This window comes from Lichenostomus cassidix, chromosome 6 (assembly GCF_008360975.1).
Source record: "Lichenostomus cassidix isolate B80296 chromosome 6, HeHo_3.0, whole genome shotgun sequence".
In the NCBI taxonomy this organism is placed as follows: Eukaryota; Metazoa; Chordata; class Aves; order Passeriformes; family Meliphagidae; genus Lichenostomus; species Lichenostomus cassidix.
Genome location: NC_139487.1, coordinates 1,782,227 through 1,809,727, shown reverse-complemented (window position 1 = coordinate 1,809,727; position 27,501 = coordinate 1,782,227).

Below are 27,501 nucleotides of genomic sequence, written 5' to 3'. Positions count from 1 at the left end.
GACCACGTTGAATATTTATTTTGAGTTTTGGTACTTGTAAGTAGCACCGTGCTTTGCACCTTATTTTCTTTTTTCTTTTTCAGACTAATTTTTTGCAACAATTAGAGCAGGAACTAATTAATATGGGGAGTTTTTTTAATAGCTAAAGAACACACACTGATGTAAATTAGGATCTTGCTCTCACAGGTCTATTGTTATTGTTAGGAAGCCCTGCTGCACAACCATTTCCCAAAAAATCAGGGGAAATAATGAAATATCTAGCCTATTTTCTTTCTCTGTCTGATTGCTGGTGTGCATTTAGTGATAAGTAAGGATGGGAGGAGAACAAAATATTCTCTTTCAACCCCAGTGCAATTATGTCTCCTCATGGTGGTAAGTGTAATCAGATCTCAAAAACTGAGGGAGAGGAGTGTTTGATTTAGAGAGAAGGAAAGAGGAGAGAGGCAGTGGGAAATGCTCTGGGACCAACAAGGCTTGGAGAGAAAACTGGGCTGAGGTGGGTTTATTGTTTTTGATGAGCCTAAATTATAGAATTATTAAGGTTGGAAAAGAGCTCCAAGATGTCTGAGCCCAAGCTTTGACCTAAGGTTGGATCCTTTAGGTTCTGCTGGATGGATCCATGTGAGAACACTCCCAGGGTGTGAGGGGGGAATCTCCATGTGTGGGGATCCATCAAGAGTGGCTTTTGTTCTTTCAAACATAATGATCCTAAAAAACATCAGACAAGGTTTGTGCAGCTCCAGAAGGGCAAGTGTGACGAGAGGATGTCATTTCCTTGGCAGAAGCTGAAGACCTGGGCTAAAGAAAACCCTTCTTTTTCACCCAGTGTGGCTGATGACACCTGAGTGTGGGAGGGGCTTTGTCCCTGTGCCAGGCTCAGCAGAACTTCTGATTTCTGCTTCTATTCAGAGCAACACAAGGGTTGGGCTTTGATTTCAATCCAAGTGACAGCACAGACCACGTTGTGGGCGAGTCACATTTCTGAGGTGTCAGATAAATCCAAACACTCCAGGTGTAAAGGTGGAGTCCACAGTTTGTGTCCAAGTGAGCTCAGCCTCCAGCCAATCTGTCACCTCTCTAAATCCTCCTGGGCTGGTCCTGCAGATAAAAATCCTGCATCGCTCAGATGGGGGCTTTTTAAAATGATACAAGGCAGACATTCAATTTTAAGAAGCTGGAGCTTTATTTTTGGAATCCCAGAATGTGTACGGAATTTAAAAAGCCTAAAGCCATAATGTTTTACTGCTCCTTTGATAAAATTTATATTTAATCATATCTTAAAAACTGTTCTCATTCTGCCACTTGATGTTACCAACCAAGCGGAACCCATCAATGCAACACTATCTATCAGCCCTTCTTTTATTTCACTCTCCTGCAACTCCTTTTTAATGGCAAATCCGTTAATGAATTACTCTGGAGTTTCTGTGGAGTCCAAATGAAAATCGTGCTCCTACCAAAGGTGGGTTTGTTACCCACAGGTTTTTCTTTTGTTGGAACCAAAATGCTGAATCTGACACATTTATGTTGCAAAACCTCCAGCACAGACCAATCTTTTAGTCCTTTGTCTTGAAGCTGAGCTGTCTGGAAGTTGTGTAGTGAACTTCCTCCATTGTCTTCAGATCATGGAATGGTCTGGGTTGGAAGAGACCTTGAAGAGCATTTAATTCCAGCCCCTGCCATGGCAGGGACAGCTTCCACTGTCCCAGGCTGCTCCAAGCCCCAATGTCCAGCCTGGCCTTGGGCACTGCCAGGGATCCAGGGGCACCACAGCTTCTCTGGGCACCCTGTGCCAGGGCCTGCCCACCCTACAGGGAACAATTCCTTCCCAATCCCATCCATCCCTGCTCTCTGGCAGTGGGAAGCCATTCCCTGTGTCCTGTCCCTCCACCCCTTGTCCCCAGTCCCTCTCCAGCTCTCCTGGAGTCCCTTTAGGCACTGGAAGAGGCTCTAAGGTCTCCCTGGATCCTTTTCTTCTCCAGCTGAACACCCCCAGCTCTCCCAGCCTGCCCCAGAGCAGAGGAGCTCCATCCCTTGGAACATCTCTTTGGGGTCCTCTGGATCTTCATCTAAAACTTTTCATTAGCAGTTGGGGTTCAGGAAACCTTTCTAGAAAATGTGGGGATGTTGTGTGTGATGATTGACAGCCAGGATGATGAGGATCACACTCATTGGTAGCTTGGCTGAATTTCCAGTGCTGCCCATTGCTGCTGGTGGTTTTATGATTACAGAAGATTTTATGCAGAGAAATGCAGGTCTCTTTATTGAAACTGTGTCTTTAAAACAGTAGTTAGACTAATTAAAATCTCTTCTAAGCTCTCCCTGCAGCTACACCTGTGAGCTCTGCTGTTGTCACGTTGCTGGATGTGTGTCTGGGGATGGACCCTGGACTTTGTCAATGTGACTTCATGTCACTGTGGCAAGAATGAGTTAAATCACTTCTCTCCATTTTTTTTTCAGAACTGAAACATGTCCAGCAAAGTTGGTGGTCTCCATAAGAAATTCAAACTCTCTGCTGACCAAGTGAAAACACACATGTGCATGTATCAGACATATACATAATCTTGGCTGAAAATCAGCATCAGTGACAATTTCACTCAGTGAAATCTTAATTTTGATCCCTGCTCTTAAAAATCATGTTTGTCTCAGGAATTTCACTTAGAAGACCTTTTAGCCTTTCAATACCAGACCGACTTCGCAAGTTGTTAATAATTTTCCCTTACGAAGACACTCCTTTTCTATTCCCATATAATTTGGAATAAAAATTCACATTTATCCACATTTACATGCCAGAAAATTAGGGTTTTTTTGCAGCCCCTTTCCCTTTTTCCCAGAAATATCCAGCATGGACCACGCTGTTAAAAAACCACCGGACTGTTGGCAATGACACATTCCAATGTAATTCCTTTAAAGAGAAAGGATTTGTTCTTACTTTTGATAAACACATAAGTAGAAATCTCGTCTTTTTGTTCCTGTCTCTTTTCCTGGAGGACCAGGGGATCTCCCAGTGCTGTCTGTTCTTTTCCTCTGTGCTTTGCAGGCGAGGGAATCGAGCGCCAGGCTCAGCTCTGTGGCCTCTGAAGAGGCAACATTAAAGTCAGCACTTGACTGCGCTGAATTTTACAGGATTTTCCCCCCAAACTCTGATATTGATATCTTTTAAGTGAAGGGAGCAAATGAGGAATTTTTCTCTAAATTATTGACTGCGTGTCTAGCGAAGAGATGAATTAAAAATATCTTTATCCCTGATAAAGGTTTAGGTGAATTGAGTTAATCTTGGGGTTTCTGATGTGGACCTTTCTAGTATTGTTTAGGGTGAGCTAAGTGTGTGAGGAGGATTTGTGTGGGGAAGAGGAAATATAACCCAAATTTTGGTGCTAGGGACATGAGAAGAGATTTTCCATGCTCCTAAATAATTTTTTTCTATGAAATCAGGACAGAGAAAAAGGAGGAGGGAGTTGAATTAAAAACCAAACAACTTGGCATTGCTTTGCTTTCCTCTCTCTGCTCTCTCAGAATTTTTGCATTAATAATTAAGGCATTTCAGATTGAAAATTTGGGGGTGAGTGGTTGGAGGAGAGCCCCAGTAAAAGACAATTCCATCAGCAGGAGCTGAGAGCCCACGGAAGGTCCCAGAAATAGGGACATTTCTGGTCTGCATGGACACAGCAGGAGCTCAAAGCAGCTCAACTCACTCCTAGGCTTTTTTTTGGACAGCTTGTACTTATTCTGGAGGAAAAAAACAAGGTAAGGGAAAATATAGAAATAGTTGTGTATTTTTAGGAAAAGTTGGGAAGGAAGGAAGACACCGTGACAGGTTTTGTTCTTCCAGTAATGTCTCCTTGGTTCATTTCTGTGAAAGAGTACTTTAAAAATCTGCTTTTCTGTGTATGTAAAATTCCTGCGATACAAATTTGATCACATTTGCAAGGATTAAAGGATTTGATGTGCAGAAAGCATTCTCTTCCTAAGCATGACAAATGGAAGCAATTTACAGATGGCTTCTGAATATTTTCCCGAAATTATTTTCCTGTTCTGTTTTGGTTTGCCTTTTTGTTTTGTTTGGGGTGGGTTTTTTGTGTTTTTTTCCTTTTTCTTCTTGTGTGCCACTAGAGATCAGCATATTTTTAGACATTTAAGCAATCATAATGTCAACATAGGGGCTTAAAAAGGATCCTGCATAACTATCGAGTAGCCAAATTACTCACGACTGGCAAAACAAAACGAATAAAGTCAGGCCTGAAGGCATTGAGAAAGCAACTTTTTTTGCATCCAGCTTTCATATTCCCTTATTCCCTTGTTTTTTCCGAGGCTTTGGGCATCTCTGCATTTCCATCATGTTAGTTTTATTTCCCCCCAAACCCTCCTTTGTATGGCACAAAAACGAATGTGTATTACAGGAGTGCTCCCTCTTAAACCTATTATTGGCTTAACGCATTAATAATTTTGAATACACATCTTTTGCTCCAGAAACAGAGGCAGGATCTTCTCAAACTTCCAGGTGTTTATGTGAAATCAAAATAAATATGGATTTTTACATGTTGTCGAATTCTGGTTGTGCGAAACTAGACTTTTTCACTTTTACAAATCAACTAAAGCTTTGTGTTTCATACCTGAGGACCCGGGAGATTCGGGGATGAGTTCCCTACCTTTGAAGAAGTCCTCTCTCCTCTATCACTCATTTGCTGACTCCACCGGTCACTCTCCAAGGTCACCAATGCTGGGAAATTGTCACTCAGAGAAGAGCTGATCATTTCCCCGCTTTGTCTCCCTGATTTTTGTCCCACCTGGACTCCCCGATTGCAGCGATTCCAGCACATCTGGGGTTTTACAGATTTCAGCCACGCCGTGTCCCTGTCCAAGGCTTTTACACGGGGATGAATAAAATGTGATAAATGAGCGTTTGCACACGGCAATAATTGTGTTTTTCTCCGGAGGCCGCGTGCTGGGTTTGGGCAGGACGTTCCCGACAAGCCGGGTTTGTCAGCACGTCCTAAACTGGATTTTGTGATTAAAAACAAAAGCAACAGCAGCACGGCTCGGAGGTTGCTGCTGCTCTGAAACAGTTTTGAGATGAAATGAATAGATCAGAAATTTCAAAGTTAGTTATAACTTCTTCAACTGATTTTTTTTTTTTTTTCTTAAAAGCATCCAGATCTCAAGACCAAAGCTTGGGTATCTTTTTAATCATGGTCAGACTTTCCTCTAATGTCCACAGTCCTAATTTGCTGGGAACTTTAAGTAGCAGGAGCTCCATTCATTTGATTTAGGATTTCTATCAAGGAGAATAAGATCCAAACCATAATTCCACAGGTCCCCTGCAAATAAGCCTTTGGAATTACAGTGATCATTAATAAAAAACAAAGGGAAGGAAATTTATTAACAAATAAAATTCTTAATATTTAGACATGTAAAAGAATTTTACTCATTCAAATTTTATAACTAATTGAAGAAGTTAATTTCAAATCAAGGATGCACAACGATGGATAAAAGATTTTCCTATAATAACAGGAATTCATGTAAATGTAATCACTGGAAGTTGTTTCAACTTCTCATGAAAGGAAATGGAAATAAAATATTGATTGTTTAATGTTAAACAAAAAAAGAATAAAACAGGAAGAGGAGGGAAAGAGAATCCAAGGGGTTTTTTAAAGATACTTTTGCTCAAATTTTGGCTTAATTAGAGAAACTCCTTGCAGCATGGGAAAACTGTGTGTCCAAGAGAACAGAGCTTGGTGGTACCAAATTCCAAATCCCATCTCAGGAGGAGGCATCCCGCAGGATTGAGTGAGAGAATGGGCAAACATGAAGGGGGAAAGGGTGATGGAAAGCTTTGGAAAACATCTTTTCAGCAGCAAGACAGTCGCTTGTCCCTCTGCCTTGGCTTTAGCTGAATTTTCTGTGACAGAAGGGAAAAAACCAACACCCTTCATTAGCCTTGTAAATCCTGGCCTGGAAAGCCCTGGGGAGTTTGCTCCCAAGAAAAAGAATCCCTTGCACAATAACTGCACATTTTCAATCAGTCCTCTTGATCCCTGCTTTTGCTTATTCCCAAGAATCTGCCAAGTCTGTTGAACTTCCTCAGAGTGACCCTCCCATTTAATTCATGGGCCATTTTGTATTTACAGAGAGGTCAATAAAAGCTTTCCAGAGCTCCAAACCTCCCTGTAATGGTTGTCCTGAGCAATCCAGCCTGAAGAGCCCCAACAGGAAATTGGTAAAGCAGCAGCCAATTTCCTTCTGCTTTTTTACTGCCTTTTGGTCTTCCTGCTCTGTTCATATCCCCACTGCTGAATTATTCTAGAGCTGGTGGGATATTTCCAGCGCCACAGATGGAGGAGAGCTCATGTCATTCCCAGAATTTTGTGTAAGGTTACTCAAATATTGGATTTATTTAATTAATAATAGATGTAAGCTTAAAGCACAACACAAATGATGAAATTTGGGTTCTGCTCTGATTTTGTGACTGTGTCACTTTGGACCAACTATTATACAGATTTTTGTTCCTCTTGTTTAAAAGGTGGGCAACACCTGTGGATTTTCCAGGCTGAGGTTGAGGAGCTTGGAAATCTCTGGGCATGGGGAGCAATTCAATGGGGTGATGCCCTGAACTCCTGCCATCTGCTCCCAATTCTAAACATGGAAAAGAATATCTTTTATTTGGAAGAGCGAGGCCATGGCGTTATGAAATATTTTAGTTAATAACCTCACATCACAAAGGCTGCAGCCACCCTGGCAGGAGCTCGTTGGAACAGCTCTGCAAAGCGCATTGATGACACTGAGTACCAGATGTCCCCAATAAATGCGTTTCCAGGTTGTTCCCCTCAGCTGATGGCGAGTCTGGTCCTGCTGCCTGCAGCCCCATTACTGCCTGGAACACGAGTTCCAGTTCAGTCTCCCCCCAAAGAGATGCAGCTTGTGCTCCGTGGCAGCTGTGTGAGTGTGACCCTGTCAGGGAAATGGGGACACCTGGGACGTGTGGCCTTCAAGAGCCACTCCCAGCCTGAGCCCCACCGGTGCCATGGATGCTCTGAGGGACTCCCAGCCGCCTCTCCCAGCATCCCAGGAGAGCCCTGAGCACTAATTTGGATTTCTGGGCTGCCTGGCAGTGCCTGGGGAGTGTTCAGCATCTTGGGAAGCCCTGGCTGTCCGTGACAGCAAAGGTCCTGAGTGCCCAAACTAATCAATGCTGATGTTGGAGGCACCTAATCCTGCACCTCCCGAGCTTCCCTCTGGACTCACAGCCTCAGACCTTTGTTTGAGAGCCACAATTCCATGCAATCTTCCCCCAAAACAGGCAGAGCAGAGGAAGGTGTTTAAGGAATAACTGGATGTGGCATTCAGTGCTCTGGCCTGGTTGACAACGTGGTGATCAGTCATGGGTTGGACTCAATGATCTCAGAGGTCTTTTCCAAAGATTCTGGGATTCTGGGAGGGGAAGACTAGCAGGGGGTGGTGGTTGTGTGTTCTTTGCTGTTGTAACAATGATCACAGCAGAAAGGTTTGGTCTCTGTTCTTGTAACATTTCTGTATTTTCTTCAATGGCTACTTAATGCAAAATAAATAAGAAAGTCCTTGAACTTGGTCAGAGTCTCCTTTGCCTCAAGGAAGTCTCCTAGTTCCCTGTATACTTAGCCATAAGGATGTCCCTTTTCTCCCTGAAAAGTAGAATATTGCCAGCACAAGGAATAGGCTTTTATCCCAAAAAGATGAAAAAGAAAAAAGCTTTGTCTTTAGACTGACACATTTTTCATTCATTTTGTGGGAATCAGAAACATTCTAAATTGAGATTATTACAGAAAAAAAAATATGGCGGAGCAGTATAATTTATATTAATTTTGCTTCATGCGCGAATAAAATTCAGGGTCATGTCGGAAGTTTTCCTGCAGCACTCAAGGCCACTTGAGTCCTTTGGTTCTGAGTTTTGAAGCCTGAGAAGAAAACACGAATTGGAATAATCATGGCTGTGGTTCACGGAATTTATTCACTTATGGAAAGAAAGGAAGCACAACCAAGCCTCTCACGTGGAGGAGGTTGCAGCCACAAAGCCTAAAAGGATTGGGTTACCTGTCTTGTCTCGTGTTGTCTTTTGTGCTAGTTATGTATTGCTTCAAAGGTACAAAAATAACAGCTCTCATGTCTGAAATATTTTCCTTAGTTTTGCCTCTTGGTCATAAAAAGTAATCTGATCTTTTTTTTCTTGTGAGGTTTCTTGTAGGTTTTCGCTCTTCTTTGTGTCTTCAGCCTTGAGTTTAATCTTTGTCAGTTAACCTCCTGCCTCAAACACAGATTTTCTCTTCAGGCTACCACTTTGATTCTTCTCGTCAATCCCAAACTTAGCAAAACTATGGATGTGCATATTATTTTTTTCATAATTATCAAGTTTATTCTCTCTTTTTTTTCTCCTCACCCCTTCAGGATCTTTCTGGCAAGGATTTCACTCTCCTGGGTTTCAAAGCTGCTAGAATTACCATTCACTCCGAGTTCAAGCCTTTGTTTAAGACAATGTCCTCAGGGTTATGGGGTATGTTAAATGGCAGAAGAAAAACTGCTGTTCTGGGTCTCCTGTTTGACTGGTTTGTGTTGGGTGGGTTGTGGAATATCCACTCCTGTCCCACTCTGACACCCAGATGGATTTCAAAGAAGACACTGCTGCAGCCAGGAGGATTTCCCTGTGGCTTTGGCCGTGGTGAAGCATCAGGGCTTCCCATGTGCTCTAAAACTCTAGGATTATCATGGCTCCTTTATTCATTCCTTTTTTAGGAAAGGGCTGGAGAATGGCTCAGCCCACTGCTAATCCTGCTCCTAAATGAGGCTGATCCCTGTGGAAAGGAATGTGGGGAACTCCCCACAGTTCTGGTTCTTGGCATTGCCTGTGTGGATTTTAGTATTCTCTAATGATATTACAAACAGAACTTTTTTTGTTGTTTTTTCACATATTTTTTGCCTTTTTTTTTTCCTTGTGGCTGAAAGAGTTTGCAGGAACACTTGTTGATACCTGGAAAGAAGAACAGTCTCCACCAAGGCAGCAACTTTCTTAGCTCATGGACTGCTGGGGGAACCTTGCCAAGGGATTCCCAGTTTTTAGGAGACCCCAGCACAGCTCTCACCCCACAAATATCCCCTCCCATCAGCGTGGGACAGTTATTTATGCAGGAGGGGTCAAGCTGAGGCTGGCAGTGATGTCCCCTCAGATGTGTCACCTCAGCTCCCAGGATTCCTGCTCAGGGAGTCCCTGGTGCTGCTTCACTCCTGGCACAGGAATTAGGATGTAGTGAGCAGAATACTCACTTTCCAGGCTGGTTGAGCCTTTCTCATTTCATTTTAAGGAAAGATTCTGATAGGGTATTTTCTCCCTTCACGAGAAATGTCAACATTTATGAAATGGGAGCAAACTGTTTAAATTTTTTATAGACTGAAAAGATGAAGCTTTGGCCAGCTCCAGCCAAAATTTCCCTGTTTCCCTGTCAGAAAATGAATTGGAGTGGAAAAGCTGGTCGTCCTCATGCTGCACAGAGAAGCCATCAGCTTGTTCCCTGCAGTCTGAACTTGCCACTTCAGTATGCATAGGAATCCAGGGTGGATCTTTACAGGTCTGTCTTTCCACAACCTCCAGTGTTGTTTCCCTCATTTGCTGCTTTATTTTGTTACCTGGACACAGCTGGTGGCACTTGGACAACTACTGCTGCTGTAGGCTCCAATTGCAGCCGTGAGGAAGGAGATGAGATAAACCTCTCTTCTCATCTGAGCATCTCCAGCACGATAAGGACTGATATAGAAATGCAAAAAGCATTTAAAAACACAATTTTTTATTATTTTCAGTGCTGGTGAGAACTCCAAATGAATCCCTGAACAGCTGAACTTCTGCACAGTTGATGCTGATGGGACATCAGCAGGCTGTAGTCACTCTGTTCCCTTCTGTCCCTGAATCCCTAATAAAAAGGAACACCCAGATTTAGGCTGGAATTTGTTTTAATAAAATACTTGTGTCTTATAGCAAGGATTTAAAATAATCACCATCCAGTGTTAAGGGATACGACATGGCATACTGGAAAACATTCCCAAGTTCTTTGGAATGTGATCACCGAGGAGTTCATTTTCTGCAAGGTCTTAAAAATACAGCCATGTAGTAAAAAAAACTTTATTTCATTGTCTGGCTATTCCTCCAAGTCCCTTCCTTCCTGGAATGTTTATTAAATTTAGTTCCATGAGGTCTGTAAATATATATATATATGTATATATATGTATATAAATATATACATATATTGTTCTCCTACCTCAGAAGGCTGGGTGGGCTGCCAGTTGCAGCCTAGATTTTAGGGAATTGGTACAGATGCTGGAATTTTGCTGTGTGCTGAGATGTGACAGGACAAGTTTGCTCTTCCTGTGGGTGGTTTCCCTCCCTGCTGCTGCCTCTGAGTCTCAGCCGTACCTTGTGCTGATCAAAATACACTGAATCCGTCTACTTTTTCCTTTTCCCATTATTTTTGGTGTTTTTTTTTTCACCAGGAGCACACAATATTGACTTGAGGATTCCAAGGCAGCTGCCTGGCAGTGTTAATCAATGCTCTCTGCTTGCTCACATCGCACTGCCAGCGTTAGATCATGGTGACAAGAGCAGAACAAGCTCGCTGCAGCCTTGGAGTAAATGATCACTCTCCCCGTCACTGGGAGCTGCCTTTGGAGCAAATATTGCCTCCTGCATGGTAGAAATAAAACAATAACTGCTTCTCTTCTCTTCTTTTCTCTTCTCTCTTCTCTTCTCTTCTCTTCTCTTCTCTTCTCTTCTCTTCTCTTCTCTTCTCTTCTCTTCCTCTCTTCTTCTCCCTTTTCCCTTTTCCCTTTTCCCTTTTCCCCTTTCCCCTTTCCCCTTTCCCCTTTCCCCTTTCCCCTTTCCCTTCCCTTCCCTTCCCCTTAAATAATTTCCTTTATTGTTTCACCCTTCTCGCTGGTGGTTCTGTAAGATCCTCGCTCGTTACATCTCAAAATTGAATAAAACCCTCCTTTGTGCTGACAACTTCATTGTACTCAGTGTTCAAAATATCAAAGGCTGAATGCTAAATGTTCCTAATGCAAAGTGTCAAGAGTGCAGTCGGGGATAATAGAATACATGTCTTGCAAACTTGCACTTTAATACGGCAAACTACTTGGTCAGCAAGCAAATTAATTCATTTATGATTTGATATTATTGCCAGGAGTGGGTCAGCTTGTGCAGGCAGCTCTGTTGAATTTTGCTGCTGCTGCTCAGTGTCTTCCTTATTTGTAGATGCCTCCCAGAAAATGGGTGTTTGGGATGAGTTTAAGGGTATAATTTCAGTGATTTTTCCTTCTATATATCACTTTACCTTGTTTTTTAACAATATTTTTCCGACTGCATCTCCACTGTTCAAAGGGACTAAACCCCATTTGCTGTAATTATCTGTTTCTCCTTTGGAAATTCCAGTTGTTGTGCTGGATGAATTGATTGTGCAGATGTTTAAAACACGAACAGATGAATCCAGTGAAATGTTGTCAGTGGTGTGTTGTCTCCCACAGTTCCACAAAGAAACTTGAACATATTTTCTGGCAGAGCTGCTCATTTTCCCAGGGCGGATATTTGCAATCCTACCTCTGTAGTTTGTGAATATCGAAATGAATGGTAAATATTAACCTCTGAGAGCTAGAATAATGTGAAAAATTACAAAAGTAAATGTTAACAGAAATATCTGTTGCACAGGCAAAGAGAGAGACAGCACTGAAAGGATTTATGTTATTTTTTGAGTCTTGGCTCGCACGTGAAAGTTGTGAATCTTTCGATTGAAAGGAAAGGAAGGTCCAATTTTTCAAAAGCAGCCTTGAAGGTTTGTTTTTCAGAGTTCAGTGACCTGATTGAAAGAACAGCTCTCTGTAAAAATAATTATGGAAGAGGGGAAGAAAAAAAAAGAGAAAATACTTGACATACTGTAAAAGTTACAACGGCAAACAGATTTTCATGCTATTGTAAAAAAAAAAAAATAAAGAATCCCCAACAAAACAACCCAACCCCAAGGCCAAATGGAGAAAAAAATTTATTGTTCTCTTTCTTATAGAAAAAAAGACTTGGTGACCCTTTTGGCTGTGTCCTCCTTGATTGATGCTCCTTATGAGAACACATCTGTAACTTCTATTTTCATCTCTCGATGATGTCCTAGGGATGGGTAAATTGAGGTCCTGAGTGATGCCAGAATAGGGTCAAATAATCCATTGCTAAAACCAGGACCTGCAGGTGAAATAATTTGGAAGTATTTGCATAACAGTTTTTAAAGTGGAGATACAACACTGATTTTTTGGAGATTAATTTTGGCTTTTGGGCATGGTGTGTGTCTGATTTGGATTTTTCTCAGAGAAACACCTGTTCCAGCACTGCCCTGGTTTTGGATGAATTTCAACAAAAAATTGCTGGTGAGATCGAAATGACAAAAGACTTTCTAGTCTCTTCCATTAGTCAGGATTCTTCCCCTTTTCCTAAAGACATTGCCAAAGCCTGCCCTGCTCCTTTGTACATCCTGTGGGCACAATGTACCTCATCCCTCAGCACATTTCAAACCTCAGCTGGCTTAGCTGAGCTGCAGCAGCTCCCTGGAGGCAGCAAAAGAAGCTGGAGATGAACCTGTAGGCTGTGACAGAATGTCATCTCCACCCTGCCTGCTCCTTCTTTACGGGCAGTGCTGTGCTCTTCCTGCCACAGCCATCCCCCTGCCATCATTTCCTCTGTCCCATCCCAGAAGTAGCATCAGCAGAAATGCACTGCAAGATCACACTGGGCTGGGAGCCAATGCAGATTTATGTCTTTGGGTTTTTTTTTTTCCCCTTTGTGAGCTGCCTTGATTTAAAGAGTGGCTTTTTATCACGGCTCAGGTGTTGATCTGGGGAGCAGGGCTTGGCAGAGAGCTCCTGCTGACTGCCCCTGGCAGGACATTTGGCCCAAACTCTGCTCGTGTGCTCAGTTCCTGCCTGTTTAAAACCCGTTTGATGCTCTCTTCTCCTTGCAAATTGCCACTGAGGGAGGTTTTGGGTTGGTTTATTTTCTCATAGGTGGTGATTCACAACTTCTCACTTGAGGACCTTTTCTGAGAGGAGGTGATGCAGGGTGGCAGCTCGGTGTCCCAGTGACAGTGGGGTAGGGATGACCCCACAATCAGGGGTGGTCAGGACAAGCCCTACAACAACTAGCAGGGTCCAAATGATGAATATTGGGTTTGTGAGTGCTAATAGCATCACCAGGTAATTTGCATTTGGAGAATAATTTCACATTTCATGGGGTTGGGGCTAAAGTTTTTTGCATCTGAGCCAAGGTTAAATCTAACTTTTTCCTGAAGTACTTTGTCAAGGTAGATTCCTCCAGGTGCCACCAAAGTGAAAGCAGCGAGCAAGAACCGACTTAAAGCAGCTCTTGGCATTTGTCACCAATGCCTCCACATCTGCAAGTGTTCATCTGTCTGCTGTCCCCAGCCTTTGTTGTCGTGTTGTTGTTTTGTCATTAACATTAATAGTGTCTTTAGACGCACATTCCGCGTTTAATATTAATCACTACAGTTTGTATCTCGACTTTCCCTCTTTGCTGGTGGCTGCGGGGTGCTCAGAGGCCCTGAGCTCATCCTTCCCCTGCAGCCAGCCAGGCAGAAGGGAGGGAAGTGCATTAGGAGCCCCCTGAGGAGGAGGCACAGCACTTAAAGGACAGAGATGCTCTTTGGGGGAAGCGTGGCTGGCTGGGGGGGTTTGGGCTGCATTACGGGCAGTGGTTGTGCTCCCCCTGCTCCCCAGCACGGCCTCCCCATGGAGCAGCCCAGGGCAGGCACGGCAGGTTCTTCATCCATCAGGAAGCAAAACTTCCCAGGGAAGAGGAGCAGAGGATGGACCACCCTGGGAGGTGCTGTTGATCCATCTGGAGTGGGAAAACTTGTCTGCTCTGCCACTGGTCTGCAGGGGTGCAGTGCAGGCTCTGTGTGGAGCCAGGGGATGGCAAATTCCTGTGTTTTTGTAGGCAATTGGGAAATACGTCCTGTGAGGAAAAACTCACAAGTTTTCAGGTGCTTCTCATCTGCTCCACATCCTCATCCAACCAACCTCTGCGGAGAGGGAAAGACACAGAGTGACTTTAACTCATTTAGTTGTCAGTTGACTGAATGACAACTCATTTAGTTGTCAGCACAGACTAACACGAGATGTCAGAGTTGCTCTTCAGACAACAAAGACGATGGATTATTGTCTTTTAGATACTTACACCGTGATTAAATCCATAATAAAGCATTATTCCTGATTACGGCTCTGGCTGTTATTTCATTTGGGGTTTATTCCTCAGGTGTGTGCCACGTTCTATTTCCTTTGGGATGCAAAGGACAAATTCCTGCTCCCACTGCCAGGAAGCTTCAACCCTCTCTGCCACCCCACACCTACCAAAGGAGGTGCTGGAAGAGCCACTGTTGGCAGTGACATCCACAAACCACAGGGAAAAGCCCAGAGTTGAGATGTCTATTAAATACAGTTCAAACAACACCACACCAGATACGTTATGAATATTTTAAAGTGGGTTCTTAAAATTAGGAATTGCCTAGCGAAGGCAGTCATTAGTGCAGGTTTCATTAGACTAGCAAGTTATCAAGTTACGAACTAATTTAAATTATATCTATTGAAATATCCTTTTTACATAAAACAGGGGGCATCGGGCTTGTAAAATAGACTGAGGCTTAAATGTAAGCTAATAAATATCTAATAAGTTCCAGCACGTGTTTAAACTGATACAGCAGACAATATTCTGAACAAATATTGTACCATGTAACCAGAGCAGCCTCGGACAGCCCTGGCAGCAGGTGTAGGGAATACATGGATCATTTTATCCACATTTTCCAGGTCTTCCCATGACATGACCCCTCCTCGGTCCTGCAGCTCCTCTAAAAGCACATTTCTCACACTCAGCCTCTACCTGAGCCCATCTGACTCTGTTTCCCCAACCCATTCATTAACGAGTCCTCGGCGTGCCTTCGGTGCCTCACATCCATTATCCTCGTTTAATAGTTTAGCCTAAGGATGTCTTTCAATATAAATAATCCTCCACAATGCTTAGATAGCACAGTTGTGATTCTTTTTATAGCAAATGGAAATGATCTCAAAGCGTTTGACCAGGTTTTGAGTCATGGAACACACGGCAGAGCAGGTACAGAACCTGCCCAGTTTTTCAGGTGGGGGATATTTTATCCCACCAGTGCTGCATCTCCCACACAGACAGAAATTCATCCAACATGTGTTCAAGTCATTTTCTCCCTCTGAGTTTTAGCTGGCCACGTAGACTTTTAAACTACCCTTTCTGCCTTCAGTGCAGTTTTAAATTGCACCTAATATTTGGTAGGTAATTCTTTAAAGCTGTTAGCACCTATTCACGGTGTAAGTAGGGGGATTTTTCTTTTTCATGTGTGCCTTCTGGGATGTTAAAGGATCCAAGACTGGGGATGCAATCTCAATCCAGAACTGATCTCTGCAGTTTCCTGCAAGGGTGAAATGGGAAAAGTAAAATATTACCTTATTAAAAATTGCTCAAAACACATCTTCCTTGTTAAATATGCAGAGCTATTCAAAAATATTACCTTTCTGGGAACAGTAACAATACTCTGATTGCCTGAGTTACTATTTCCAGGACTTGGTTTACTGCTAAGGAAAAATTAGGGCTCCAGGTGAACAAATGAATTCCTGCATTTTCTGAGGATCAAAAAATGAACATCCTATACTCTGGAGGGGTGAGAGGTTTGTGTCAGTTAATGTGAAGATGGCAGTCACTCAGATTTGACCATGTTAATAAAAGAAGCAGGGAATAAAGTTAGTAAACACAGTGTCTTAGCAGTTAGAAAAGCCCAGGGCTAGGAGAAAATTAAAGCACTATAAAATGGAAGGGTTTGTACTCTCATTAAGATATTCCTGTAAGGAATATCTTAATATCACCAGCATCAAGGAGGAGAAGCTGAAAGCAGCACTCCTCACACTGGCATAACTTTGGCACTCGTGCTTTCAGTATTTACAGTACTACAGACTTTCCTTCACAAATGAAATTAATTTGGAAGCACTTATAGGCAATGTCCATCCATGTCTGAATCTCTTCCAGGCTGCTTTTGCAAACTACATTTTCTATATATAAATCATCCTACAATTCTCTCAGTGAAATTAATTCCACACACTGTGTCTGCTAATGAGAGTCCACCCAATATTTTGCTATTGCAGACACTCATTAGCTCGCTTTAATTTACAGGAAGCAATCAGCGTCTGCCGAGCAGAGAGTGTACAAAAGATGTCTTTAGCATTTATTGAATCTCAATGTTTGCAATGCCTCCTCACCTCCCAAACAGTCCCACGCAGCAGGTATTTTAGGATTAAGGCTCCTGGAGAACTGTTGCCTTCTTCAGGAATTCTCTAGCCCCTAAACCAAAAAAAGCGCTGAATGATTGAAAGATATCTTGTAAATCATTTACCTCTTCCTGCTGCTAGTTTTCAGCGGATAGTGTTTACTCCGTTCCCGAAGTGATGGCAAAGTTAAATTTTCATTTTGCTGAAAAAGAGCAAAATACGGCGCAGCCTTTCTGCTCGTTATTGCCTAATGTGGAAGGAGCTGGTTCTCAATCCCATGGATCACAGATGTCCTGTCAGGGCTCATATACACTGAGTGAAGTATTTGCATCCCCGAGCCTGCTGATAGACTGAGCATGTTTGTCTACAAAGTGCTTTTAAATGAACTAATACATGATTCATGTGGGCTCCATTGAGCAGAACACCAATCTGTCTGGACACACTTTGCTGTAGGCTTGACAATAGGAGCATTTCTCTAGGTGAGACAGGTACAACCATCCCTGGAAAGCAGGGAATGAGCTCTGCCTGTGGCCTGTGGCACACCCAGGCCCTGCATGGGGTCACTCTGAGCCCTGGGTTGGAGGTTGTGTTTGGGATATTCTCCCTCCTGTCTCTCTCTGGATGCTCGTGACACGAGAGCTGCACAATCTGTATCTGCTCAGTCATGCTTGAGCAGGAGAGGAGAGTGCACCACCTTTATTATTTATACAGGGGATACAATAAGATTCCTTGCAGTGGAGGAGGGGAGAAAAAATTGATCCCAAGTATACTGTTCCTATTGAACTAAATAGATTTTTAATCGAGTCTCTGTTCCTTTGGGTAATTGACTTAACAGTGCGGGCAAATTAATTTCAGATAAACTATAGCTGGGATTTTCCAAGGAGCACAAGGGTGCTGGGGAGTCAGCTAGAGCAGGGCAAATATCTTAATTCCTCTGGCTTTCCAGGCACATGGCAACCCCAATGTTTAGACCCGGAGCTGAATCCGGCAGTTTTCACTCAAGCAAAACTCCCGCTGAAGTCAGTCAGAAAACTGATTCAGAAAAGGCAGCAGGAAATGGCTCCAAAAATTCCCAAGTGCTCCTGAATGTGTTATACACACATAACCTCCTCCCTGCATTTAATAACCTCATCTAAATGTCACTCTTTGCGAGGCATTGTTGTGCGAGGCTTTCTGGGATATTTGGCAGCAGCGCCTCGTTTGGGATCTTATCTGCTCAGAAAAGCCCTTGGAACAAGTTTATTTTCCGGTGACCCAACCAGAATCCCTCTCCAGCAGTGACAGACTGGGGAGTAAAATCAGCATTGCTCTGCAGCTTCAAAACATCCCCTTTCCTCTCTAAAAGCCTTTCTAGACAGTCTGTTAAAAAAGCAGGGAATTTGGAGGGTTTTGAGTGATATTTGAGGAATAAACAGCCATGAAAAACATGATGTGCTGTGATTTGTAGCTAAGGGGTTCTCGGGGCATTGTTCCTGTCCGTTTTTCCCAAATCCAGAGCCCCAGAGAGACAAGGAAAGCTGCATTCCCTTGTCCAGGCTGGCAGCAAAGCAAGGGCCAGAGGAGGAGCCCGAGGGCTGCATTTTCAGCCCTGATGGCTTTTGTCTTGTTGGGAAAGGCAACTTTAGACATTTCGCCTCCCTCCCATGTCAAACCTGTGAAATCCTAAATCTCCTGCATGGAACTCTGTACCTATAGCAACGCACAGGACAAAACTCCTTCCAGGGTTGTGTAAGGAAATGAAAAATACACCAGTTAAGAATTAGTAGCTGCTTTCCATAGCTGAAAAAAATTATATTCTGCAGACTGGAAACAATAAAAATACCGCTGTTATTATTAAAGAAAATTTACTGTATGGAAAGGTTGTGTTTTACATATTTTGAGGCCTTAGTCATCTACCTTCAGTAATTAAAGAGAAAATCAACTAAACTATAATTAAAATGAAATTATTCCTCAGTTGCCAGTTGCAACTGCCATGAAATTGAGGAATGTGACAAATCATACTCTGTATTATTTACATGTTTTGATGAAAGGATGAGTATGTATCTATATAATTTTTTTCTCCCAAATAAATCTTACTAGAAATATTTGTAGTATTTTTTTTTCCTCTCTGCAGCTGTTTGCAGAGCTGATGATTTGAGATGGTCATATTTCCTTTCTTATTCTGCAATATCCTGTTAACCTGGCTGCTCTTATTGGCATATCCTGAGTTACCATCCAGAATTTTACCATTTATCATCACAATTACCATCCAAAACTCTGCTTGGATGTGGTTTGGCTGTTGGTTGGCAAGAGCTGAAATGATGCTGTGCTTTGGATGGCGACACGGTCAGGGAAGTTTAGCTTGGATTTGTGAAAATAAAAGGGACAAACTGGATATAAAGAAAATTAATTAGTAGAAAAAAAAATATAATTCCCATCTGAAAAGCTGGAAACACTGTTTTTTGGTTTTGGGGTTTTTTTTGTATTCCAAATAAAAACCTTAAATTAGAACATTATTAGCAATAGTAAATAATAGATTCATTAAGAGGGATTTTCAAAATTCATGTAAAAACCTGATACTTTTTCCACATTTCTCCAGCAATAAGGATGAAAGTCAGAGCAGATGAGGGAAACTCTTTTTCCTCTTTGCTGCTCCCCTTTTCCTTGTTTGGTTATTTGCCTCTCTGGATCACCTGGGATGCAGGAACCAATCTTCTCAGCAGAGCTTTATGCCAAATAAAATATTTCTCCTTTTTTTTTTCCCTTAGAAGTGCATTAATATGATATTTAATAGTTTCTAGAAATTGTCACGTGGAAGGAGGGAGGGGTCACCCACAAAGGCTCTGGACTACTGGAGGGAATTCAGGATATTATGATGAATTTTTAAAATAAATATTAAACACATGATTTAGCTGGTTTCCCTTCCTTTTCTTTGCAGGTAATATGAAATTAAACACTATTTTAAAGGAACTTGCCTTTTTTCCCCTGTTGCTGAGCTCATTGCCCTCAAAACTTTGAACTCAGCTCAGCTGTTAATTATCCCACAGTGACAAATTCCTGTTGGCTCTTCCTACTGGTTTGCTCCATTAATTCTCTTTCCAAAACACAGCACCTGCTGAACAACCCAACTCTGTTCCTGACCCCTCCAAAAATGCTGTTCTGCTCGTTGGACCAACTCCTTCTCCTGCCAAAATGCTGCTGGATAAAAGTCGAGGATACCTGAGGCTGGTGGGAACTGAGTTGGGTCACTGGGAGTGAATTTGGGCTCTGCAAGAGTTCCTAACTGGGAATGGAGCTCCTTTCTGCTCCCACTTAACCCCAGTGTTATTCCAGAACAAGCCTGTTGAAATTTGGGGAGTTATCCTGGCTTAACACCAATGTAATTGAGAGCAGAATCTGGCCCTGTGCTCTTGGCATGACTACTTTTTTGGCAGATTTGGCCACTAATGCTCTCAATGGGTTTTGAGCTTACATTTAATGGCATTACATTTATTTTAATATTTTTTTAAATAGCTAGTGTAAATTGATTCCACTAAAAAGAAAAAAAAAATCCCTTTACCTACTCATGTTCATTTGTATTTCAAATGGCCCATTACATTTTCACTAACAATCATTAGAGCTGTGTGAGCTTATTGAAGCTTGGGCTTGGATTGAAACTGTAAAAACTGCCAGGTCTGGACTTTTTTTAGGCTGAAAATAGCATTAAAAAGGGCTTTTTTTTTCTTTCTTTTTTTTTTTTTTTTTTAATGCTATAATACATGACTAAGTAACCTGAAATATAGTTAAGCTGTTGTGAAGAAATACACTGCATTATTTTTTAGGTCCTCCAGTGGAAAATATGGGCGCAGCTTGGATCAACTCTGATACTCTGATCAATATATTAACATTAAATCTTAGATTTAGCCAGAGCTGCTGGGTGTAATTTTAGTTTTGAGTCAAAGAAACCTCACAAGAAGTTGGTCCCAAACTTTGAGGAGCTGTGAGTATGGACAGCAATTCAGCTTCTTGCACACTGCTAATTTTACCTCTTCTAACTGTTTCCATAAATACAGATATTTAGCCTTGTGCCTTGCTCCCATCACAGCCACACATGGAAATACGTGCAGCAGGCTGCACTGGGAACCTGAAAACACTCGAAATATTGGTTTGAGATGGCTGAATATGAGGTCATCCACCAGGGCACAGCTCTACAAGGCTGAACAGCTCAGGCCAGGTGCAATTGCTGGCCTCTGAACAAGTTCCCCATCAGAAATGGAGTGAACAAACACTTGAAGATATGAAGAGATTTTTGACTTGTGCTGTTGACTGATTTAATTCTGCCATCCCCCACCAGTGCACCTTTCCAGGGCCTTTTCCAGCCTGTCTGCTTCTTTTTTCCTTGCCTAAATGTCCATTTAAAGGATCTCTAATTATCCTTCTGCTCTGTTTTTAACTTCCCTTCACATGACACCACACAAAGAGAGTGCAGCAATACGAGTAGATTTTACTTGCTGTTTTTTTCCCAAATAATTGCCTCAATTTTCTTTGGGTTTAAGTCCTCCAAGTACTCATTTCTGGGCCAACTCGAGTTGTTTTGAGTTGTGTCTCTCCTGCTTTCATTTTCTCCTCCTCCCATGCTGAGCCATTGGCAGGTCCCATCCTTTCACACAACTTATTCCAGGTCATTGATACTTGGAGTGAAGAGTGCTGTCCTGACATTGATCTTGCCGTGCTCCAGTAGGCACTGAGAACAAGCAATATTAGGTTATAGCATTGATTTCATGGATTACAATTTTTTCCCAATCATGTTCTTGTTAAGCACCTTGTAAAATACATCATGTCACATGTTCATCTCCTCAGTTTCACGGAGAAACAAATGCAGTGTTGTCTGTTGCCTTCAGACTGGGAAAAATCATCCTCCCCAGTATCAGGGAGTTATCAGCATTTAATTCAGAGTTGAATTTAACCTCAGTTTACAGCATCCAGAGCAGTATTTCAAATTATCATAACTTGTGAGAGGTTGGACAAGCTGGCTACTGAAAATGGGTATCACAATTGAATAAAAAACCGAATAAAACTTTCAAAGTCACTCTGGTGCTCTCCGGGGGAGGATTATGCAATCCCTGCCATGCAGTAGGAACATCTCCCTCCAGCTGATGTGCTGTGAAGGTGAAGTGCAGGCAGAGCCAGCTGGGTCTGAATGGCTTTTCATGTCCTCACTTATTTTGGGATGAGCTCTGGACTCCTTTGTCAGGCACAGGAGTCACTACTGATACTTCTCAAAGTAACAGCGCTGTGGTTTGATGAGAGAGGAGATAATGTGGCCATGAGGCTTAGGATGTATAAACACACACGTAATTTCATTAAGTGCTCTTCCTAATTATTTTATATATTAATGCACTGCCGTCACTGCCTGCCAGATAATCTTTCATGTGGAGTGCAGAGCTAAAAAGACATCAAAGCAAATTTGGCTGCTTCCTTCAATGAACAGTGTAGGAGAGCCCATTTTCTCAAGGCAGCAGGATCCCTGCATAAAAACCTAATGAAATAAAAATGGCACCCAAATGTTGATGCAAAGTGATGTTTGCAAAACAAATGCTTTGAAAAATGTAGATTTCAAAATGTAATGGTTAAATTAGGAAGGAGACTCGTGTGTTTGCTGGAAAAGCTGCTCAGCCTGGTTTTGGTGCCACTTGACAGAGAAGAGAGACCCAGTGGCTACAAAAGTGGTGAAAACTTTTTTTTTTTTTGGCTAAAAATTAAACTTAGCCTTCCCAAGGGTAAGGTTTTCTCACTGGAAATTTTCACTGCTCTAAAGTTTAACACAGATCTCAACATTTCTGGCTCTTAATAGATTCAGTCATCACCAAATTATGTGTTCCTGACCCCACCCGTGCAGACCAATATATTGAGGTGAACTGAGGCTGTGTGGGCACAAAAATCTGTTTGTATCATCATATCTGGGTGTAATAATCCTTAATCTTCTGTGAATTTGGAGTTCCTGTATTTAAATCAAAGAACTGGAGTGTGGAGGGACAAAATTTGGGCACCTGACTCTTTGTTCATGTCAGTTTGTGATGTCCTGTGAAAAGATGGGGCACAGAGATGCAAAAACAAGACTTATTCTGGAGGAAAACTGCAGGTGCCTGCAGAGAGAAATACCTTTGTTATTCTTCTTCACCCTTCCTAATCCTCAGCAAAGTATTTTAAAAAACATTTCAGTGACATGATGGATGTGAGCCATTTGAAAGTTTTATCGAGCTTTACTGTAGTGCAAATCTTAAAAATACTATAGAAATTATATTAAGATTTTCAGTAAGGTTCCATGCAGAATTATGAATAAATGTAAAATTGATTTCATATTGGAAATAGATGCCAGGCAGATTTTGCATATCGGGTAGAGCAATGAAATTACATTTATTGCTGTTTTGTTTTTTTCTTTTTTTTTTAAAAAAAGCACTTCAGCTCAGGTAATAATTGTACAGTCTATTATAATGATCCCAGGAGGTGCTTAACAGTACTGCAATTCTAAGTTTTACACTTTTATTTTTCATTTGAAGAAAAACTTGTCACAATAAAAGTGATACATTAACAGAACATCACTTCCTTTTTTTTTTTATTATGCGTATTTAGATTATTTCCATGAAATTGCTTATCAAATCCCACAGGCCTTTAAAGATAACTGAACAGTTACCCATTTGTGTTAACTCTGGGATATTGAGCAAGAATTTGTGATGGGACACTGAGAAGATAAAGTGCTCTCTGAGATTAATATCTTCTAGTTTTGGCATTGAAGGGCCAGGTTTTCAAAGCCTTGTAAGGACAGAATGATCAGGGCCTTGTGGGGTAGTCAAGACAACCAAATTGTCACAACAGAAATCAGATTCCCTAAGGGTCAAAAAATTCCCATTAGTTTGTCTGTTCCTACTTATAGGTGTTTGAGTGCTTGTAAAAATCCGATTCTGAGGTTTTTAAGTACTGTTGGGTTTCAGCAGATGGACCCACCAGAACTATATCTCCTGTTTTAGGGATATGAAGGTTTAATTTCACATATTATTTAGATTTTTTTTTTCCCTTAGAATCATAGAATGATTCAGGTTGGAGAACATCTCTAAGATAATCAAATCCAACCATTCCCAGCACTACCAAGGCCACCACGTCCCCAAGTTCCCAAGTGCCACATCCACATGGGTTTTGAATCCTTCCAAGGCTGGGGACTCCACTCCTGCCCTGGGCAGCCTGTTCCAAAGCTTAATAACAAAATAAATCTTCACACAATATAATTTAGGATATTTCTGTTAACTTTTCTTGTCTTCAATGACACAGCCAGAATTTCCAGGTATTCCAAGAATTTTTTCTGGATGGATTCTTGTTTTTGCCATTACTGGCCCATCACTCACTTTATGATTTCCTGCTCATGGTGATCCTGCTCAGAGAAACAATGAGAAAGGTCACCTGCTGGAGCTCCAAACAAAATTGAGTGTCCCAGGATTGAAGGTGTGGAAAACCATGTGATAAATGAATCAGAGAATCAGTCTGGTTGGAAAAGACCTCCAGGATCATTGGGTCCAACCAGTGACTGATCCCTGTCTTGTTAACAGCCCAGAGCACTGAGTGGGCTGGGAATGAATCCAATCATTCCTTGGGCACCTCCAGGGATGAGGATTCCACCACTTCCCTGGTAGATCCTTCCAATGCCTGACCACCCATTCCAAGAAGAAACTTCTCTCAAAGGAATGAACCCAGAGAATTAGGCTGAGGGTGCTGTTGCCATCCCTAAACTGAGCTTTCATCGACTTCTGCTCCTTCCCTCGGTCTGTTCCCAGGAGCAGCTCACGGCGAGGTGGCCACAAGCAGCAGCTCGTGGCACTCACAGCACATTGGGCAATGTTCAGGGCTGTCAGCTCGGCTGTGCCCAGGACGAGCGAGCAGGGCGCGAGAACAAGCTCGCATTAAAGATTCAGAGCGAGGAGCGCCGCCGTTCATCTGCCGCGCGGCCGTCGCACCAAGCTGGAACACGCGTTGCCCCAAGACTCTCTCGCGGCGCTGGACTGTGGCAGAGAGCGCTGCCAGCTGAACTCATGCAGTAAAGAAGAGTGATTATACATCCTGTATGTAATCACGGAACATATGTTGGGATGGCACATGAAATCTGGGCACACTTTGCCCATGTAGTAAAGACCGGGGAAATTATGAACAGGCTACAGAAGGAGAACCACTTGCCAAATTTTCCCAAACCAAGCAGGAGGTTCCAGCGAGCTGGAACTCCACACAGTATATTCTTGAGGGGGTTTTGGAACAGAAACCTGGATATGTCTATAGCATGTTGGCAATGCTCATGATATAAAGAGCAGATGTCCTCACCTCCACCCACACGATTATGGCTGCCAGTTTTTCTAATATCTTCTGCCTGATGAACTGTCCAGTTGCAGGAATTTAGGCAGGAAAATATAAATGGTGTTTCTGAATTAGGGATGTTTTACTAGTTGTGAACCTCTCAGAACTGGTCAAGGGAAAAAGACAAAGCAGACCAAGACAAGCCATGGTTTGTCTTGGGGAGGAAATTTAGATAAATAGATATGTTTAAAATGGAATTTTCTGAAGGCTTCAAACTGTTGAAATTTAAGTAGATCAAAGAATAAGAAGAGAGACACCTGCTTAGAGATAAGAGAAAAAGCAGCTTGAAAAGAATTAGTAGTAAAAGGAATTATAGTCCAAGTTGTTTTCTATGTAGCAATAGTAGAATAACAGTAAATAGTGCAGTAAAGATGAGAGTGTTGAAAAAATATTCTTGTTTTATAATGCAGAAAAATGTCAGTGTTAGTCCTTCTGTTACAGGATGGTGAACAAACTTTTGATATGTGAACAAACAAAATGTCCATAAAAACTCAGGACAAGGGGAACAATACTAATATAACTAAAAGTATGGGAAACAAGCCATTAATATTGATTCCATGTAAAATGCTGGTGTAGAAACCTGGTTATCCAATTAATGAAGTGCTGATGGGGGGAATCCCATGGCTGGTGATTGGTGTGGTTGGTCATTGCTCTGTGACTTGGAAATCAGCTCATGGATATGAAATCAGTCACTTACCAAGTCCCAAATTAACTGGAATCAGCACTTCTCAGCATTTGGGAAGGTTCTTGGCATGATCCAATTCCTTGTGTGGATCCAGAACCTGGAAGAAAGCACAAAATGATGGATGACCAAGGCAGTGATGGGCAAGGCTGACAGGCATTGGAGCAGCAACTGAAGGACACCTCAACCATCAAGGTGAAGAGGAGTTTCCCCACGGGATGGAGCAGCTGGGAAAGGGAGCAGTGGGATACAGGCAGGGTGGATCCATACACCTCGTTATTCCACTTTGCTCCTGGGCACACCTGGCTGTTCAGGGATGACAGAGGCTGCTGCCCACAAAGCTGTGCTTCAGAAGAGGTTTCTGAGGGAAAAACCAGGCTAATGATTAATGAACATACAGCTTATAGGAAAGGATTTCGAGGTTGGGTTTATTTAGCTTATCAAAGGGAAGATTAAGGATGACTTGACCATGGCCTGTACACACCCACATGATGAAGTGAACTTTAATAATGGGTGCTTTCATCTCTCAGACAAAAATATAACAAGGTCAGTGGCTAGAAATAAATTCAGAAGATTAATTAAGGTACATGCTTTTTAATGTTGAGAGTGACACAAGACTGTACTAGGAAGGATAGGGAGTTCTCTGGTTTTGAAATAATTTTTAAGAGGTGTTGTTCTGCTCAAAAAATTATTTTCCTAATTCAGATTGCTGGGGGAAATTCAATGCTGAGCTAGAACTACCCGATCATAGTCAGTCCTTCTGGCTTTGCAATTTATAAATCTGGTAGTGTGAAAAAAGGACACGCTGCCAGTCCACCAGCGTTCACAGCTCCGACTGGAAAAGCAGGAGCAGCTATTGTTTGTTACCAAAGCATATTTATAAATATGAAATAAGGCTGCACCCTGGCAGACGTGCTGGCAGGAAGCTCAGTGTTTGTTCCCAGGATCTTCCTGGCAGATGTCGTGTCTGGAAGTTTGGGCAGTGAAAAAGCAGCTTCCCTGCTCTCCCTCTGCCTGCCAGGGCCATCCTGGGGCACAGACCTTTTTCCCCACTTTGTAAAACTCCCAGAATACTGGGAGGAGAAAAATGGTTTGCTACAGACCTCCTAAGATACCTCTCAGTACATGAAGCAGGCTGTAGGTGGGTTTCATGCCACTGATGGCACGGGAAAATATTGGGAAAAAAGAGTGAGCTCGTGGCCATGGTGGATGTGACCCAGATGGAGAATTCCCTGGTGGAACATTCCCCCTGGGAAGGGTGGATGAGTCAGACAAAATCATGGAATCAATTAAGCTGGAAAAGAATTCTAAAATCATCGAGTCCAAGTATGAACCAGCACTGCCAGGAAATGGTGGGAGGCAGAAGGTGGCTGGAATATCACCTTGTCCCAGGTGGGGACTGGAGGTGAAGCCCAGAGCATCTCTTGCCTTCTGAGTGAGCTCTCCACAGGCCACTCCAGAGCAGCCCAAATTGCAGCCCTGCATGGCCTCTTTTCAGTGCGTGACATTAGTCTGGTAATTTCCCTCCACTTTATTGGCTTAGCTTAATTAAACTTCAGTTATCACTTTCCTTCCAATTAAAGATTTATTTTTACTACTGGAATAAATAAAATGATGGGGGCACTGGGAGCAAATGGAAATGGCAACGGGGAAGTTCCTTCTCAATTACATTCCTTTGGTTAAATTTTGTGTTGTGGAAAACAAATCAAGCTGGGGGTTGATTTGGTTTGCAGCCACTGGATTTCCAATAAATTAGATCTGATTATATTGTACAAGAAAGAGATGTGGAGGGAAAGTTGTAAAAAAGAGAGGCTTCTGTTAAATCAAATAGTGAAGATAATGGGAGAATGAGATTTCTAAAAGCACAAGAAGAGTCTGCAACTTCCACATCAAGTTTTTCAAGGCACTCCAGTTCTCTCACAGCGTAAAACCTTCGTAAATGGCACCAATAAAAATCTTCCAATTTCCATCTATATTTTGATTACCTTACAGTGAATACAGAATATAACAAACTCCCAGTTCTGTAATGAATTCAAATAAACAAACAGCTACCCTAATCCCCAAGCAGGCCTTCCCTAAACGAAATGGAGAATAATTTGGGGATATAAAGTCTCTCT